The 20,224-nt window shown below is 47.6% G+C and overlaps 1 long non-coding RNA gene across 2 annotated transcripts; it reads right to left on the reverse strand.

The window, feature by feature from the left end:
• Positions 1-3,375: 3,375 nt before the first annotated feature.
• LOC143268347 (uncharacterized) lies at positions 3,376-19,015 on the reverse strand. 2 transcript variants are annotated; one of them, XR_013044202.1, is made up of 4 exons: positions 18,881-19,008; positions 17,732-17,877; positions 6,619-6,717; positions 3,376-4,486 (listed from the first exon to the last, which is right to left on the reverse strand). It is a non-coding gene; the product is annotated as an uncharacterized LOC143268347 (long non-coding RNA). The 2 variants fall into 2 exon arrangements; XR_013044201.1 differs by lacking the exon at positions 17,732-17,877 and having other exon boundaries at positions 18,881-19,015.
• Positions 19,016-20,224: the final 1,209 nt, after the last annotated feature.

Here is a 20,224-nt window from a genome sequence, read left to right on the forward strand (position 1 = left end):
GCGTGGATTCCCCAGAGTCCAGGCTGGAGAAACGGCTCAGCCATTAACAGCTAGGCTCACAACCAAAAATGTAAGAATTCCTCGAGCCCATGTAAATCTGTGTGCAGTAACATGTCGGTTATCCAGATGTTCCTAGAGTGAGACGAGAGGTGCAGAATGCACGGACGCTCATGCCCCAGCTAGCCTGGCCTTCTCAGCAGTGCACAGCAAAGAGGCCCTGTTCAAACAAGAGGAAGGTAAAGCCACCTGAGACTGTCCTTTATTGTCCACCCAGCAGCAGCCACATGCCAGAATTCACACACACACACACACACACACACACACACACACACACACACACACACGTCAAAAACCAAGTCAGTAAATGGCCAAGTGGAAACCAGGTGTGATGCGCTATGATTTGAAGGCATTGCTCAAATGTCCAACAGTCAGCCAAGTGCTGTGGTCCGTGTCCGTGATTTTAGTGTTCAGAAAGCTGAGGAGGGGGAGTCATGGACCTGGGGCTGGTGTGGGCTACATAATGAAACCCCATCTCAATAAAATGTTCTGCTTCGTTTTTTAATTCAGGTACGGGGCTGAAGAGATGGCCTTCTGGCTTAGAATGAATATTGCTTTTGCAAAGGACCCAAGTTCAGTTCCCAGCACCCACAGTAGGCAGCTCACAAACACCTGCAACTTCAGTTCCAGGGGATCTGGTATCCTCTTCCGTACTCCATGGGCACTGACACACACACACACACACACACACACACACACACACACACACACACACACACACACACAATTAAAAATAATAAATTAAAAAAACAGATGCGAAATATAATGGCCAATGTAATGGTATTAATCATCTTTAAGAAGTGCTGGATCATGAGAGCATCTCACATAACCTTCATCTCACTTGCTCCTCTGTCTTCAGTTCCTCTGCAGGACACAGTGCTCCTGGCTCCATTCTGGAAGCAAAGACCAGATCTTCTCCTTAACCTTCAACTTCTGTCTCCAGAATTGTGAGGAAGTCTTCAGTATTTTGTCATAGCTGTCCCCCAAAGAGTAAAGTCTGCCAGATGAACATCTGGAAGTAGTGAATGACCTCCCACATCAGATGCAGATGCCCAGCATCTGCTCACAGGGAGAGGCAGCCATGGGGCTATGAAAGGAGGACCTGGTTTGGGCAGAGAGGCGCCGGAACAGGAGAGCCACAGAGGATGTGGGAGGAGAATCCACTCCATCTTTGCTCCATTAGACAGACGGCTGTGGACCTCTGAAAGAGTGGCAGAGTCCCAGGACCTGGGGGCCCAGCATCAATGCAGAGTTTCCTGGAAAGCAGGGGAGCAAGGCCAGAGGCAGTGGCTGGGGAGGAAATCCGGCTGAGATGTAAACATGAGGGATGTCATGTATCTGGAACTTCAGCTCCACTTTGAAAGACTGAAGGCGGCAAAGCTGGAAGACTTTAGACCCGAAAGAAAGCCTGTAACCCTGAGCAGGAAGTAGCGTGCAGGACTCTCTTGTCACTACTACTACAGTGGCTGTCAAGCTTCAAAATCAGCTACTGTTCTTTCTGCTCTCTCTCAGCTACCACATCTTCCCTGTGGCCGTCACCCTAGCCCTGTCCCCTCAGCTCATTCTCTAACAGGATGGTCCTCCTGAAAATCAGCCTGTGTTCCTCTGCCTCTTTTTGCTTCCTTGTCTCCAGCAGAGGAGCTGGTGGCTCAGAGTGACTTCCACCTGCGCATATAAAATGAGAGATTTTGAACATCACACTGTAATTTTCACCGAAACACATTTTGGCAAATTGGTCCTAATCCTGAGATGCAGCCTTTTGTTTGTTTACTTTTGGTGATGGCATGCCTTTTATCTGGGGACTGACGTTGGTTGACAGTGGGTGGCAGTGATGGCAGTTGTTTTGATGCCTTGCATCTTGCCAACACTCTTACTCTATCTAGAACCCTCAAAATGACTCTCGGCTTCCCTTGCAGCTAAATACATCTCCCAACCAGCTTCCACTGTGTGGAGCTCTGATTTGGAAGCCAGAAATCAGGAGCAGGCAAGTGAACTGGCAGAAGTGTCTGGCTTCCCAGCAGGGGTGAGGCGACTCTGCCATGGTGTCACAGGAGACTATGGCAGTTTACCGTTTTTTCCCAGTGCTTGGCAGGCCTGCTCGAGAAGTACATTCCTCCCGAGGACAGTTACGGACATTTCCTGGGCATTTAACACTGGATGAGGCGGGGTATGTCCTTTCAGGAGGTCCAGTGTGAGTCAATCCCTGCCACTAGGGTCGCCCGTGGATTGTGGGCTTCCAGCTGGGCCCTGCTGGTCAGGCTCCTCTGAGGGCACCTTCTGTGGTGCCCTTTCCAGGCTAAAGTTCCTTCCTTTGTTTTCCACAGCCTTTTTGCCTCTGTTCCACAGAAACCTGGTGGGACCCACATTGTGAGTGGGACAGCCAGAACATCTAAACACACATGTGGTCAGTTCTTGGAGGGTTGAACAGCCACAGCAGGCAACTGCTCTGAGGAAAAGTGAGGCTAGATACTGATGCGTAAATCTAATTAATCTTATCAAATGAATAAAATAAAAATCTTATCATGCCTCTGGGACCTTTGGGTACACCTGGTGGTACTTTTTGTTTTGTTAAATGGGTGTAAGTTTTTCTTGGGGGGGGGGCGGGGGCAGATAACTAGGCAGTTTCTAGAAAGTTCTGTGTCTGCTTGTCTTGGTTCCCTGGTCCTTCCGCTGTAATACTGCATATGCTCAGTGCAGCTGAGGTTCGCACGATGGGATAGCAAGTGTTTGCTTTAGTTTTCACACACCCACATAGTTTTCTGCACTCCTAGTGCAGAGTCAGCTCACACCCAGGCTGCAGATCATCCTTCCGGGGTGTGAACAGCAGGTGTGATTACTCTGGTAAGCCCCTGCGACTCAGGTCAGCTCTGAGTGGCCAAACCCTATCTGAGCATTGACCCCTCACATCCAAGCAATCAGGAGATAGGGGTGGGGTGGGGTGGGAATGCAGGTAGTTGCCTAGCAACCCCAGCATGGCTGCCTGCTTTCTTGTCTATGACAAAAAGAGAGCTAGAGAACTTAGTCTCTTTCCTGTTTCATTCCTGGTTGGAAAAAAAACGATACAGGATAAATTTGTGGTGAAGCCCACACTGAGAAGTCAGCCTCACAACTTGTGACATTGACGTCTACACACGAACCCCTGTGCACGAGAATCAAAGTGTTTTATGGAGGCGGATTCTTCGAACAGCCAGTGAAATCCTAGGAATGTAATTATGCATTAAAAACTTAAGAAGATCAGACTACCCTTCTCTGAGGCATTTTCACAACACCTGTATGTAGCCCTAATTATCACATTCTCCATGTGACAGATGAGTTGAGAAATTGAAGGCAGAAGGGGTGATGAATGTGTGCCACAGACTCCGGAGTACTTGACCTAGTTAAAAAATAATTCACACAGACCTGGGGATTTATGGACGATTTCCAGGACATGGGAGACACTATCGTTCCTCAAATATCAGGTTTGTACGAAATAAATGGAGATGTTCTGATGGCCGGCATCACTTTGCTATGTGCACGGTATCCTGAGCTACCAAACAAGAGTAAATGTGTTCTGCATGAGGCCTCCAGCATCTTTTGCAGGACAGAGGCCTTTTGTTACCTCCTCCCCTGTCCGTTGTTTTAGTTAGGGTTCCTATTGCATGATAAAGCACCATGACCAAGGGCAATGTGGGGAGGAAAGGGTTTATTCTGTTTACACGTCCAAATAACAGTTCTCTGCTGAGGGAAATCAAGGCAGAGACAATGGAGACCAAAGACCACATATGTGCAGGTGGTTGCTCTTCAGGTTTCACTGTTTTTCAAGAAAAACAAGAGAATGGATAGTTTACTAAGAGCCTGAGGCTTGTGAGAGGGAGGATCTCCAGCCCAGGTGTCCCTTAGCGCTTTGACGAGACTGTTGGTTGAGAATGGATATTTCACATGCAAAAGCGCTCCAATTCCAAAGTCAGAGCAGGAACTCAAGCAGGGAGCAGCCCAGAGGCAGGAGCTGATGCACAGGCCACAGCGGGGTGCTGCTTACGGGATTGTTTCTCAAGGCTTGTTCAGCTTGCTTTTTAAGACACTGCCCACAGTGGGCTGGGCCATCCCACAACAATCATCAATCAGGAAAATTCCCCACAGGCCAATCCGGCAGAAACCTCCTTTGAGGTTTCTTCTTCCAAAACGACTCTAGCTTGTGTTAGGTTGACATAAAACTAGCCAGTACATTAATCATAGCTGTTTTTCTCTGGTGCCAAATGAGGCTTGATAGTGACCCTGACCATGAAGCCTCAGGGACGATGGAGACCACAGACCATGCGTATGCAGGCAGTTGCTCTTTGGGTTTCCTTGTTTTTCAAGAAAATCAAGAGAGTGCGTCTTTTCCCGAGAACCCGAGGCTTGCTGGAGGGAGGGTCTCCGGCAGAGACGCCCCCTTAGCACTCTGCCGAGCCTGTGGATGAGAATGAATACTTCAGATATAAAAGCTCTCAAAATCAAAACCAGAAATTGACACTAGTCAAAGGAACTCAGTTTTGTCAGGCATGCACTATATTCCAGAATTCTGCTTGAAATATTACTGGGTGACTTTGAGATGGTCGAAGTGGTGAGCTTTGCCTTGTGCTCATGTGGTACTTCAAACAGGCAGCTCTTTTCTGTAGTTATTGATAGGATAATCTTCGAGATGCAGTCAGCACACACTACCTCTCTTTGCACTGTTTGAATACTTACAAAGGCCTGCATATAAGGCCAGACACGAGGGTTTAATCCCGGCACTCTGGAAGGCAGGGGCGGGTGCATGTCTGGAAGTTCAAGGCCAGTGTGGTAGGAGTTCCAGGACACCCAGGGCTACATCCAGAGACCCCGTCTCAAAAGCAAACAAAATCCGCTTACAATATCTGATCTTACTTTGCTAGACATTCAGTTGACAACAGATCTCTGGCTAAATATAAATATTTAAAATATATTTATGACAGCTTCTTCTCACCACTGTGGGAGGAGTCAGGTTTGGGCACCAGTCTGGTAACCTGGAGAAGACAAAGGGACTCCAACCAAGACCGTTATCTTTCTTTTTAATGGAGCAGTGCAGATCACGGATGGCCATTAGACCCACAAGGAGGTACATCAGAAGAAGCAATGACGTTGGAGTCTGGCGGGGGGTGGGGGGACCTGCAGTGGGCAAGCTTTCCATCACATTCTTAGGAGCACTGAGGGTGAGGACAGGTTTGGTTTTAACTCAGTACTAAGACACTGGGTGGAAAAGCAGGCCAGAGAGTACATTTCTAGGTGGGAGTGGGAAACGCTCTGTTGTGATTCCTGGTTCAGCCACAGCCCTTGCGGCTCCCTCTCCCCGTCCCACTTACAGCCGCTGTCTCTGAGCTTTAATTACACCCAGGACATTGTTTTCTGGGAGTTTCCTCTGATACAAACTACATAACCGTGCCCTGGGGGCTGCCCCCGCATGAGGGAGAGATGGCCCCAGTGCTTGGCAACAGGGCCTTTATCACCTTTGCTGGTGACTCCCATCAGCACAGTGAGCGTCCAGCCAAGCCAGGGGAGGAGAGAGGCCATCTCAGGGTGTGAACACAGGACTGACAGACAGGCAGGCTGTTTTCGGGAACAGAGGCCTCTCACTAGATTCCCAGTGTGAGCAGCTCTGCAGGTCTAGAAATTGATGTGGACCAGTCTGCAAGTGGGACTCTGTGGAAGGAAGGACTTCCCCACAGTGGGGCAGGCTCAGCAAGCCTTTGGTTTCAGGAAGGAAGTGGTCTATGCATCTCTGCAGGACGACATATCAAGGCAAGCTGACTTCTTACTGTGGGCAACACACTTGCTTCAGAAGGGCATCCCCCGACAAGACAGCAACGCCCGTGGGTTGGTAAAGAGCAAGGAGATGACCCACTCCAGAGATGGTTTAGGGGACCAGCATCCTCCTTATTTCACACGAGCAGCTACTTATATAGTGGACGCCTATCGACTGTCATTGGTGAGCACGTTACCTCAGACTGGACAGTGAGCGCTCATCCGACCAGGGTCTCTATGTGGAAGAAACACATTAAGGGAGATGTGGAGAGTGCAGACTCATCCTCAGGCCAGCTACCAGCCACTTACACTATTTCAGAATTCAGTGTTCCAACGTCAGGGGCACGGTGTGCCACGCTTCTTCTTTAGAAGCACAGTGTGCCAAGTAGGCCAGCTGCCAGGCCATGCCTGCATTTTCTCCTACATTCTCCCCTATACCCCCCTGAGTTTTATTCACAGGCACCAAGACTAATAAAAATTTGTCTAGTATTTACTTAACGCCCATCCTTGGTCATGGCACTTCAGAGACATTAGCTGATTGGATCCTAACAATGTCCTATGTGGTAGGCACAATTATTGTCCGTGTTTCATAAATAAGAAAGGAAACAGAGATTAAGCAATTTTCCCAAGCTCACACAGCTAGAAAGTATAGTTCAAACGTGGACAGCCTGCTCCCACAGCATGCTGCATTCCTTTCTCAGTCAGTTGTTCTGTTGCGGTAAAGAGACACAATGACCACGGCAACACCCATAAAAGGAAGCATTTAATTGGGAGCTTGCTTACTGTTTCAGAGGTTTAGTCCATTGTCATCATAGCAGGGAGCATGGCGGCGTGCAGGCAGACGTGGTGCTGGAGAAGGAGCTGAGAGTTCTACATCCTGATCTGCAGGCAGAGAGAGAGATACTGGGCCTGGCTTAGGCTTTGGAAACCTCACAGCCCACCCCTAGATCAGCTTCCTCCAACAAGGCCACACCTCCTAATCCTTGCAATCCTTTCAAACAGTTCCACTCCCTGGTGACTAGGCATTGGAATATATGAGCCTGCAGGGGCCATTCTTATTCAAACCACTACAGCCAGCGTGCTCAGGCCGTGGTTTTTGGTGACTCAGAAGCCCTCGGCTTAAAGAGATTGCCCACTGAGCAAAGTGCTTCCCACACAAGCCGGAAGACTGGAGTTGGCTCTCCAGTACTCCCATAAAAAGCTGGGAGGGCATGGCTGTTCACCTGGCCTCTCCCTTCAACGGATGTGGAAACAGGGAATGCCTGGAGCAGGCTGGCTAGCAGGACTGGCTGAGCCCTGGGTTCAAATGAAAGACCCTGCCTGAGTCAATATGGAAGGTGGAAAGTGACAGAGGAAGGCACCTAACACCAACCTCAAGACACATCCACACAAGTGCACACACACATGTGCACACAGACAGACACACAGACACATGCACACACACACAGACACACCACACAAACACACAGACGACACACACAGGCACACACACACATAGGCACACAGGCACATAGACACAGACACACATACACAAACACACAGACGACACACACAGGCACACACACGCAAGCAGACACATACACACAGACACAGTCACAAAACCAAAAAAAAGTGCTTCATGCAAAGGCAAAGGCAAGGTAGATGACAAATGGCAACATCCATCTTTGGCATGCTTCATGTGAAGGGTAAGCAGAGCAGGGTTTTAAGTTTCTATTTAATATTGGGATGTGTGTGCACGCACGCACATGCATCACCGTCATGTGGGCTCCTGGGAATCAAGCCCAGGTTGCCAGACTTACACAGTGAGAACCTTTACTTACTAAATCATCTAGGTCAGCCCCAAAGAAGGGTTTACCATAGGCTTTTTAATTTAATTTTATTTTTTTTATTTTACTGTGTTTTGCCTGCATATGTGCCTGAGCCACACGTGTGCCTGGTGCTGAGGGAGGTCGGAAGAGGGCATTGGATCCCCTGGACCTGGAGTTACGGACAGCTGTGAGCCATCATGGGGTGCTGGGAATCAAACATCAGTCCTCTGCTAGAGCAGCAAGCACTCTTAACCGCTCAGGCATCTCTCCAGGCCCCCGGCTTTTTGACTTTCATTTCCTCTGAGGGGGCAGATTTAATGCCTCGTCACACACTCTGGTGGCTGACAAGGAGACAGCCATAAGGCTGCCGGAGCTGAGGGGACTTCCTAGGACTTGGGGAGCGTGCCATCCACCCACAACTGGGCAAGAAAATTGGCTGTAGCACATTTGTGCCACAGAACAGTTTGGCCATGACCAGGGAAAGGGTGTGGGGTCAATGCTCACCAAGATGCAGTAGAGGAACTAATCCAGCGGTAAGTATAGAACTCCCGCTTACAGGAAAAGGAACACACATGGCCCTGAGCCTCTGCGGTACTCGGCCCTGGTGGGAGACTAGCATCTTGAGGGGAGCCAGCCTCCTTTGTCCCTCCTTTGTGCTCCTTAGTGTCTTACTCTGAGCCAATGCTAGTTCCCTAATCCTACAGATATGGCAGATAGTAATTTATGAAATGACAGCAATTTGGAATTGGCTGTAAGTACCTAGGAAATAAAATGAATACCCCAATTTGCAAAATTAAAAATCAAAGTATCTAATTTACATGCTGCTAATCATCCAAGCGGGCAGCTATCCACAGATAATCAAAATCAAGTGTATTCGCCTAGAACATGGTTTTTTGTTCCTTATCTAGGGCTCATGCATGGCTTTCAGGGGTCTGCAAAACCCCAAATGGTGTGCACATTTTATGTTACATTGGTCTCTGTCTTCTGAGGATACTCACAGCTTTTTAGAGACACAAAGAGATTCAGCATCCACAAAAACTTAGCTGCTAGCCGAGGGCTGGGGAAGAGGCAGGGGTGTTGGGAGGAAAGCTCCCGTCTCCCTGGTCGCACTGCCAGCTGAAGTTAGAAGCATCTAGGGTTCATGATGGCTGAGTCCACCTGCACCCCTGACTTTCCAGCCATACATCTGTGTCCCCTGCCCATGGAGAACACCCTCTGCCAGCTGTCAGGATGGCACTGGTACCCAGAGCAGCTGTGTGAATGAAAGGACTCATTTTTCTCAACTAACTGGTTGTCTCTGAGGGTGAGTGGTCTGGACTAAGGGACCAGCCTTCTGTTTCTCCCCGCATGCTCGTTCAACCACAGGCTATGGCTTCCTTCCACGGTGGAGGTGGCTGGGCACCTCCAGACAGGAGCCCCATCTGCCCTTCCCAAGGAAGCAAGGACTGTGCCACAGAGGCTCTGCCAGGGCCCTGTGGCATCGCAGCTGGCAGGGCCATGCAGTGGGCAGCTGGGGTTGTCAGAGCTTCTCAGGCAGGAGCACAGGTTCAGAATGTCACCACAAACTACTAGAGATTCAGCATGTGTGGAAGGGAAGACTGGCGGGGAGGGGGCGGTGCAGGGGACGGCAGGACAAATCGGCTTCCCCAGCCAATCAGGGAAGAAAAGAGTTCACATGTTTGGGAAGCATGAACCAGAAGATGAACGAGGTCTGAAAACTGAATCCAAGTGTGGCCAGAGGTCAGAACTCAGGTTTTCACTCGTGACTGTTGAGAACAATACGTGACTTTTAACTGTGCCTGTCCAGTTCACACAAAAAGAAAAGAGGAACCTGAGACATCCTAAGGGATTCCCAATGAAAGCAAAATACGTTTTTTACTTTTATTTTATTCCATGTCTATTCACTCGTTTCTTTGTTCATTTGTTTATTTGAGACGGCATGTCACTGTGTTACCCAGGCTGGTCTCCCTCTTCTCAGCTTAAGCAATTCTCCTGCCTCAGGTTCCCTGAGTGCTGCATCTATAGGCAAGCTCCACCCTGCCTAGTACACAAATGGGGTAAAAAAAAGACTTTTTAGATACTAATGTGTATTTTAAAATTTTAATTAATTAATCTAGAGGGCTTGTGTCATATCACACACATGGAGAACACAGGACAATTTTCAGAAGTCTGTTCTCGCCTTCCAGCACATGAGTTCCAAGGACCAATGCCAGGTTGTCAGGCTTGATGACAAGTGCCTTTACCTGTCATCTTGCCAGCCCCGAAATGTATTAAAAACAAAAACCCAAGACACAAGAGAAGAACATATACAATAACCAAATGTGCTCGGTCCGTTAGCAGGCTGCCAAAGTCCCAGTCGTGGGCACAGCCTGTCTTTGCCATCAACAAACAGCTCCAAAAACGTGTCCCCAGGCAGAGCTCGCTCTGCTCCTGTTCTTCATGGCACGGGGAGCCAGGGGGTCTTTCTTCAAGTCCTTTACTGGGTGCCCTCGGGGTCCGAGAACGCACGCTGGATTGTCTGTCTCCTAACTAGGTACTCCAGCGGGGGAGAAGGCCCCCTCCCGGGCAGTAGGGCAGCTGGGAAAACTCTCCAAGTGACTAAACAGGTGTCTGAGGCACACAGGACGTAGTCACAACCCCCTCCATTGACATCCAGTCTGTGAGGGAGGCTGCTTCCTGTCCCCAGGACGCTCTCAGCTCCCACTGCAGCCCCTCTTTGGGACAGCAGCCAGCCTTTTAAGATCCCAGCACTTCCGTCACCTCAGACACAAACTGCCCGTGAACTTCTCTGCTGGGCCACTCTCTGAAGAAGGCTTTAGGGATACTTTCTGGGGAGATTTGTCTAATGTGACAATTTCCCAAAGACCAAGCAACTGTTAACTAATAGACATTTCAACAGAAATTTTCTATTTTTATTGCCCCAGGCATCCTTGACTCTCAGCCATCCCTCTGCCTCAGCCTCTCGAGGGCTGGGATTACAATCTCGTGCCAGCAGGCCCGGCTAAACTATTTAAAACATGAACTTAAAAGCATTCTCCCCACCTCCCTTCCATGTTCTTTACATTAACTACGGAATCTTAATTGGAAGATCTTTAGTCTTAAGGAGATATAGCTGGACACTGCAGCCTTCAAATGTCCCCTTATTACAATATAATGCCTGTCCTGAGCACACTGGAGATCATCCAGCCTGGGCTATAATGTACGAGGGGAAAATTATTGCCTTTACCTTTGGAAAAATACAGTCTAAAAAAGAGTAAAATTTCCTGTTTCTGAGAGAAGAAACTCAAAATGCATGATTCCTGGCTCAGTCTTTCATTAGGAATTATTAGAGAATAGTTTCGGGCCCAGCATCCCTTTCAGGACTGCAGAAGACAGTATTTTTTAAATCATCCAAAGTACTTTTGATCTACGTTTTCTGCACCGCCAAGGGGACAGCTGTGCGCTTTTGAAGAGCTGTAACTCTGGGACTTGTCAGCCTTTCATTAAGGCTCTGAGGGTGAATGGGAATCCGGATCTCTCTTACACAAATCTTTATCGCGGCTCTAATCTATCTTAAAGGAGGTATATTTCATGTAGCGTGAGTCTTTAGAATACACTAGGCTTTCCACCAACGACTTGTGAAGCTTAAAGAATCTGACGGGGATGCATCAAAAGTTAGCTGGGCTGTGTAAGGGTCCTCGCGCCTCTGTGGAGGTCGGCCTACATACAGTCCGGCATGGTGCCTGGACGGACTCCAGCCACTCAGTAAGAAGTGTCCCGAATCTGTTATCAAATAACTCAGAAATCAAAGGCATGTCTGTCATCCAGCATGCCTCTTCCAGAGCAGGGCCTCCTCGGGACCAGGTGAAGCCCCAAGAGTCACAGTTGAGAGCTAAGAACGCCAAGTCCGGAAGCCGTTCTCTGGCCTCAGACTCCACCCTGAAGGAGGCAGTCACCTCCACAAAGATGGCTCTTCTTCCGTCTACTCCCACCCTCCTGTGGGTGACTTCTCCTACAGCTCCCTAGGGTACCTCACCAGCCTTGGCTTTGGTCAACTCTGCTTGTGAAACCCTCCTAGCCCCATGGGAAGTGATCTCACTTTCTGGTTAATGTCTCTTACACAAGGGCTGTCACCTTAAATTGTCTTCCCAGAAGACTCTGGGTGAGGCTCTGTCTGGCTCTGCTACCCATCACATCCCTGGTGGCCATTCGAAGGGGCAGGAGTGGGCACACTAGACATGGCATTGGGCAGGGTGTGAATAGGAAGAAAGGGAAGTGGAAGGGAAGAAAGGAGAAAGGAGTAAGGGAGGATGGCAGAACACACGGCTGGGCTGTCTGCACTGAGAGGTCTCAACAGTGGCTATGGTCTAAAGCAGTGGCTCTCCACCTTCCTCATGCTGCCACCCTTTAACACAGCTCCTCATGCTGTGGTGACCCCAACCATACAATAATTTTCATTGCTACTTCACAACTGTAATTTTGCTACTGTTAAAATCATAATGTAAATATCTGTGTTTTCCGGCCCTGGTGAAAAGGGCCAACACCCCCCACCCCAGGGTCTTGACCCACAGCTTGAGAACCACTGTTCTAATGTGAAGAACTGGCCACAGCCAGTGCTGACTGGCCAGAGAGTTTCTTCTTCCAGAGAACTTGGCCAGCCCTCTACCACCTCTTCACCTCTTTCATCATTTTAAATTGTTGTATGGATGGATGTTTTGCCTGCATGCGTGTTTAGGTACTACATGTGTGTAGTGTCTGCAGAGGCCAGAAGAGAGCATCTGAACCCCCTGGAACTGGAGTTAGAAATGGTTGTGGGCTGCTGTGTGGCCCCCGAGCCAGGACGAGCAGAGCTCTTAACTGCTGAGCTGTCTCTGCAGGCCTCTGTTTACATTATTAATGTCCTTTAAAGCAGCGGCAGCAGCAATGCTTAGCACTTAGCAGAGGATCAAAACAGCCATCATATTTTATATATATTATATATATAATCTCATACCCCAGCGCTGAATGTCTGGTTTGGTACAGAAAATTGCAAGAGTCTGGCATCGCTCCCTGCAGCTTTATTGTCCAAGCGAAGGGCTTATGGGCCCACAGGTACTTGGGCCATACCGTCACTGTGCTGGATAGCCCAGGATCTACGGGGAGGGAAGAACTCTGTGGCAGTCAGTATGTTGGACAGTTGCTAGAACACAAGGTTCTGCCCAGCCAGGGGGAAGACCTCACCAAGCTGACAGGGCATTCAGTAAACAGTTCAGAAGGTTCTACCTTAGTCACAGGCAAGAACCATGCCAGGAGCTAAGGCTGTGCTACACCTACCCTGAAAAATGTTAAGACGAGTCTCAACTAGATCAGCCTGATTCAAAAGTAGTTTAATGCCAGCTACAAATGCTGAGTCACTACCTAAAGGAAGACAACAGAAGGTAGACCCTCGACAATGTCCAATTCACAATGTCCTGCGTCCAACCTGAGGAGGGGAGAGAAGGTGATACAGAGCTACAGGAACAGATAGCCTCATTTTCTTTTCCTGTTGTTGTGATAAAAGTGACCAGTCACAAGCAATGTAAGAAAGGGTTTGTGCTACCTCATTGTCTGAAGGGAATTTGAAGGAGGTCGAGGTGGCAGGAATTGAAGCAGGTGGTCACATTAAGTTGGCTATTTGAGGACAGTAATAAACGCTTGCTAATGCCAGCTTGGTTTCTCTACTTTATACAGTCTCAGATTCCAAGCCTAGGGAATGGTGGTGCCACCCACAGTAGGTAGGTCTTCCCACCTCAATGAATGTGATCAAGAAGATCCCCTACAGGCATGCACTGAGGCCTGGCTGCCAGGTGATCCTAGAGTCTGTCAGGTTGACAGTTAACACTAAGCATCACACATAACTAGGAAAGAAATAAATGATGGAGCAAGTGTGGATTTTACAGAGAAAGACTTTAAAAACAGATGTTATGGGGCTAGAGAGATGGCTCAATGATTAAGAGCACTTGTTCTTCTAGAGGATCTGAGTTCAATTCTCAGCACCCACATCAGGCTTACAACTGTCTGTAACTCCAGTTCCAGAGGACAAAACACCCTCTTCTGGCCTCCTCTGGCACTGCATTCACATGATACAGACACATGCATGGATACAAAACACACACACACATACATACATACATACATACATAAAGTAAATAAATCCTCTTTATCACTGCATTCACATGATGCAGATGCATGCATACAAAACACCCATACATACATAAAGTAAATAAATCTTTTAAAAAGGAATTCTGTGGAGAACAATAGTGAGAAATGAATTGAAAAGTAGTAGGAGAGTGGAGGATAGAATGAGAACAGGAAACAGACTCAAGGGAACTGTGAGAGCAAGAAAATACAGTGCTTGAAACAGAAAATGATGGCTTTATAGTCAGAGTGGATGCCAGGGGAGAAAAGATTAATGAGCTTAAAGATAGAGAGGAATGACCCAAATGGAGACCAGGCCGGGGAAACTGTTTTAGTGAGCCCTCGAACAGGGCTGAGCAGTCCAGTGCACACACAAACAAAGCTCAGTGAGAGGACTCTATGAGAGGTGGGCAGGGAAGTCTCTGAGGAGATGATGGCTGGGATGCTCTCAAACAGAGCCAAGAAACACAATGGCTCTCAGTCGTGAAAAACAACAAAAAGAGTATCAAAGCCCACAAAGGCCAGGCTGCATCTGGGACACTCTTACCTCTGTAGCTACACTTACATCAAACCCATGTGACTCTGTCTATGTTTGCAGTGAGCCGCAATAATATATTATAGAGATTCAGCTGTATGTAATAAGCTATATCTTGACCGACCAAGGAGTCCTTCAAGAGGAAGCCATTTCTCAAGGAATATTTGGTGTTATTTAGCTTATTAATATACATCAGCTGTCTTCTGAGATGAAATTCTTGTGTGCCCATATGCTACTAGGCCATATGGCAAACAGTTAAGCTTCTCAGACCTACTGCTGATCCACTAGGTAACACCCATACAGGGCCTAGGAGACAGGTAGACTGTAGATGTATAGCTTTGTTTCTTGTGCAAATGAAACTCAGACCTCCCTCCCCCTGACAGAGAAAACAGCATTGCAGAGCAATTTACTCAGAACAAAGGAGGTTTTTGCATATCCAGGTGGAGTGAAGGGTGGGGCAGGATTCCTGGCCAGAGCAGAGTCGTGTAGCTGGGAGAAAGAGAACAAGGCAGTTTCTATAGAGAATAGACAAGAGCTGCATGGCCAGAGAGAAGAGAAAAAGGCAGAGATTCTGTAGATGGTAAGGCAGATATTCTGTAGAGTTTTCTCACAGCAGGGGTAAGGAACAAGGGAGGAATGATGGAGGACGAAGGAACAGAGGACGGAGATGAGGGCGGAAAGCACAGGAGCCCTGTCAGGACTGTGACAGGCAGGGCAGGCCCAGCAGGCACGGAGAGGAGCTGAGTGTGAGGACGGAGCTGAAGCTGTGTAGATAGAATTTTGTCTTAGAGAAATAAAGTAAATGGATGAAAGAGCATGGTGTACACAGATTCTTTTCCCTCTGATAACCCCCCACCAGACGTAGTGTCTTTGCCAGGACCTGGGAGAGATTTTCTCAGGGCAGGCCCTTGGGAAGATTCTGTTATATGTTTATATGACAATAATGAAAGTAGACGATTAAAAAAAAAAAAAAACTAACTTAAAAACATCCCGGTATGAATGTACACGCCTTTAATCCCTACACTCAGGAGGCAGAAGCAGGCAGATTTCTTTGAGTTCCAGGCCAGCCAGGGCAACACAGTAAAACACTGTCAAGAGGGGAAAGAAGGGACTTAGAACTGACCAGAGAAATTAAGACAACCACCATTCAGGTAGGAGTTATGTCTAGAATATACAGCTGGGGGCTGGAGAGGTGGTGCAGAGGTTGCTCCTGCAGAGGATTTGAGTTCATGCCCAGCACCCACATGGTGGCTCACAACCATCTCTAACTCCAGCACCAGGGGATCTGAAGGCCTCTTCTGGCCACCCTGGGCACAATGTGTGCACATGGTACACAGACATACCTGCAGGCAAAACATTCATGGGCACAAAAATAAAGTTAAAAATGTTTAAAAAGGAATATACAGTTGCTGTATTGTTTGGAGATCTGAAGGGCAATGGATCATATATGCAAGATAAGGGAAAATGTCAACAGCCACAACAGAAGAATCTGACAAAATTTGACATCAACTGCCGAGGAGAACACTCGATACTGGAAACAGTGGAATATTCTTCAAATCAGTGAAAAAGATCCCTGCGAAAATGAGCATCAAACTTAAAGAAAAGACTGAGTTGTCCTCCCGGGATTGGAAACAAGGCAAGGATATATATAGAGATATCTGGATATATATATCCAGAGAGATGTCTGTGGGTAAATCCCTAGAACTCAAGGTGGAAGGAGAAAGTCAGCTCCATAAAGCTGTCCTCTGGCCTCCACACATACACCACAGCATGAGCATACATACACATGCACACACGCACATGCACACACACCACAGCATGAGCACACATGCACGCACGCACACACACTACACACACACCACAGCATGAGCACACACACACACACACACACACACACACACACACACACACTGCACACATGCATGCATGCACATTTAATCATAATAACAATTAAAATTTTAAAAACTTTATAAAAAAGAAAAATCAGAGAGAGGAGGAAGGTAAGCAGGCAGCAGGCAAGCTGCTGTTATTCTCAGGTGACAGACTTCTCTGCAGGGCACATCCCAGGGAATTTATTAAATCAATTATTTGACCTCAAGAGTGAGTTTCTAAAAGCTGCTTGGTATTAGGTTAATTTGCTGAAAGGCCCACCATCTTATGGGTAGTGGCAAGCAATTAGAAAGTTAAAAAACAGATCCTGTTTATGGTACCACAAACACCATAAAACACCAGGAATAAACCAAGGAAAACGTTATATCGAAAGTAAAAAGCTCAGGCTGGTGATATATCTCAGCAAGTTAAGCTGAACCTTTGCCCGGGAGGACTATTGTTTTTACCTTTTAATAGGGAAAAAAAACCCATAGAAATGTACACAAAAGTATAGACTATTAAGAATTCCCAGTACCGTATCCCACTCCACCGGTCACACACACTCTAATCTTTCCACTTCCTCTGTTTTCCTAAAACTGAGTTTCATTTGTTTGAAACACTTAAGACAAATGATGTCAGTTCATCTTATAAAAAAAAAAAATTTAAGGACTTACATCTAACCAATAAGTGATTAAAGGTTCCATACACACACAATACTAATGTCATAGCTAAGAGATTAGCAGCAGTTCCTTAACACTCTCTAATAACCCACCTCTGTTCATTTTTCCTGATTGTCCCCATTGACTCTGCTGCTCCTGAATTTGGCTGGTTGAGTGGCTGGGGGTGATCTCAGGCTTGTCTTGCCCCCCTATGTCCTGTGGCAGAGGGTTGGATCTAGAGAGGCCCGTGGGCTTAGGCTGTGCCTCACAGTCCTGCAGCTGTCAGGGGCCATGAATTCAGGATTTCTCACCTTTCATAGGTGTGTTAGCCAGCTTTTTGTCACTGTAACAAAACCCCTGACTCGGGCTAATTACGAGGAAATGGGGTTTATTTAGCTCATGGTTTCAGAACTTTGAAGTCCAAATTTCTATTGGTCTATCCCCTGGTAAATTTACATCACGGCGGAAGCAAGTGGTCACTTCTGGAACAGGAGTTGTGTGGAGGGAGGGGGTCATGGGGTATGGGAGAAGCTTTTATGACATGCTTCTTTGAAGAACCGCCATTGGGGTTGCACAAGAGAGTCCTCATACCCCAGTGACCTAAAGACGTCTGTGCACACCCATCTCCCCACAGTACCACTCTGGAGACCAAGCCTTTGATCACAGTGGACCCTAGGGGGTGTAAGTCATATCCAAGCACAGCAGTGAGGCTGCTAAGATAAAAGAGAGGCGGCCAGCCTGATCCGTCTATTACTTAGCTTCCCATCAATTTGTCATCTAATTTCCTCAGAATTATAACACATCTTTGCTGACACTTCCTAGCTGAGAAATTACATTGTTTGTTTGTTGGCTGGCTTGTTCATTCATTGTGAGTTGGTGTTTCTCTGTACCTTGTCGTCATCCCAGGGGATTCCTCCGTGATGCAGCTTCCTCCTTATGAGGACTTTGCACTGTATCTCAGTCTCTAGTTTGCTCCATGAAAACAGTCTGATGGGGTAGGGGTTGGTATAGGGAAGGGAGAATTTTGGGACAGACTCTGCGAGGAGGCAAGATGGAAGATGATGAAGTGTCACACAAGCCTCGCTCCTTGGAGTGAGAATTACCCTCCTCCCCCATGCAGAGAAGCCTCACTACTGCTAGGGTGCTATATTCCTATGCGGCTCAGCCTCAAAAAACAACATATGAAATAAGAGAAGCATGGGTCCCATGTGTGACCTGAGACACCGGCCCCATACCTGCTCATCTTTCAAACCTGCACATGTGCACACAGAATGCATCTTTTCATTTGGAGGGTGTGCTGGCTAGTTTTATGTCAACTTGAGACAAGCTAAAGTCAGGAGAGGAAGGAACCTCAATTAAGAAAATGCCTCCATAAGATCGGGCTGTAGTGAAGCCTTTGGAACATTTTTATAATTAGATCAATGAAGGAGGATCCAGCCCATTGTGTGTGGTGCCATCCCTGGGCTGGTGGTCCTGGGTTGTATAAGAAAGCTGGCCGAGCAAGCCATGGGGGGAGGGACTAGTAAGCATCCCTCCCCAGCCTCTAGATTCCTGCCCTGTGTTAGTTCCTGTCCTGACATCCTTCAACGATGGACTACAATGTGGAAGTGTGAGCCAAATAAACCCCCTTCTCCCCAACTTGCTTTTTTGGTCATGGTGTTTCATTGCAGCAGTCGAAACCCTAACTAAGACAGAGGAATTTTAGGAGCCTGATCCCAAGTCCTGGGCCTGCAATATAACACAGTTATATTGTTCTTCAAGTCTGCTCATTTTCTCCTTGATCTTGGATAACTACAAGACACAGACTGGAATAGGGCCAGAGAGACAGACAGACAGACAGACAGAGAGACAGAGAGAGACAGAGAAGTTAGGCAGAGACAAAAACCCAAGTGCTACACACTGCGAGGCCACGTGTTTCCCCAAAGTTTCTGTCTTTAGTTGTTTTGGAGGAAGTGGAAAATGAGGGCACAGCCTTTGGCCCTGTACATTAAACAAAAGGAGGGCAGAGGCTGAACTCCACTTTGCAAGGCTGGACCTACCTGAGGGTCCACATCCCCTGCGGGGAGCTTGTCTTGGAGATCCAGTTTTGCTGGTGGCGTGGGAGACTCCATTCTTTCCCCTCCGGCAGCCAAAAAGAGAACCATGTTTCCTCAGCAACCATGGAAACATCTCCAGAGAACAGTTATATTGTTTTGAAGTGTTTTGAAATCTTATCAATGGTTTCCAAGGAAACACGAGATGATGAATAGTGGCCTTGCTAGGTAGGTTCAAGAAGCAGGGGGGTGCAGGGGCAACAGACTGAATCCACAGGACACAGGCTGTTGACAGAGCTGGAGAGACACTTTAGCTCAGATGTTTTCATGTTGTTGCCCAATCAGCTTTAAACACAGCCACTGCTCAGGGAGGAGGTAGCATTATTTGAATCTCAATTAAAGAAATCTTACGGTGTTTGAAAATGGTGGGACTTGGGTCTGGAGAGATGGCTCATTAGCAGTTAAGAGCATGTACTGCTCCAACAGAGGACCCACATCAGGTGGCTCACAGCCACCTGTAACTCCAGCTCCAGGGGATCCTATCCTTCTGACCTCCAAAGACACTAGCACTCACGTGCACAGACACACATAACTTAAAATAAGATCTTTTTTACAATAGCAGGATTGACATAATGTTAATTGATCTTGTGCGTTATTACATTTGGAGAAAACAGAGATTAAAGTGGCAACCCAGCTGCCGAACTTGGGTTACAATAATTTGCCAACCACACACAGCTGCAGAGTCCGCATGGGATAAAGACAATCATCCCAGAGAGAAATAGCCAAAGCCTGGAAGCTTCTGACAGCCCCCACTCATCAGGCACAGTGCCTGTAGTCACCACTTTAAAAGGCTTGGGGACACTGGCTTTGGCATCATTTGGATATATGTCCCTGAGAGGCTGGGTGCTTCAGGCTTCTTCCTGTGTGGGGGCTTCAGTGGTGAAACATTTAAGACATGGGAACTAGTGAAAGGTAATTAGGTCATGGCCTCTCTAGCTTCATGAATGGATTAAGTCTGTCTGTTGAACTGGATTAGTTCTGGAGAAAAATGGTTGATATAATCAAGTTTGGCACCTGCCCTGAATCCCTTTTCCAAACATATTCCCACAACCACAGGACCATCTGTCATGAGGCCATCTGCTATGGCCCTGCCATAGCCAACCAGATGCTGTCACTCTGCTCTGGAAACTTCAGAACAGTGAGCCAAATAAGCCTGTTTTCTGTAAAGTACCTAGCCTCAGGGACTTTGTTACAGCGACAGAAAACTTACCCATACCTGTACTTTCTATCACTGTGATAAAGTGTCTGAGAACAACTTAAGGGAGAAGGATTTGTTTTGACTCATGGTCT

The sequence above is a fragment of the Peromyscus maniculatus genome, chromosome 13 (genome assembly GCF_049852395.1).
Source record: "Peromyscus maniculatus bairdii isolate BWxNUB_F1_BW_parent chromosome 13, HU_Pman_BW_mat_3.1, whole genome shotgun sequence".
NCBI classification, from domain to species: Eukaryota; Metazoa; Chordata; class Mammalia; order Rodentia; family Cricetidae; genus Peromyscus; species Peromyscus maniculatus.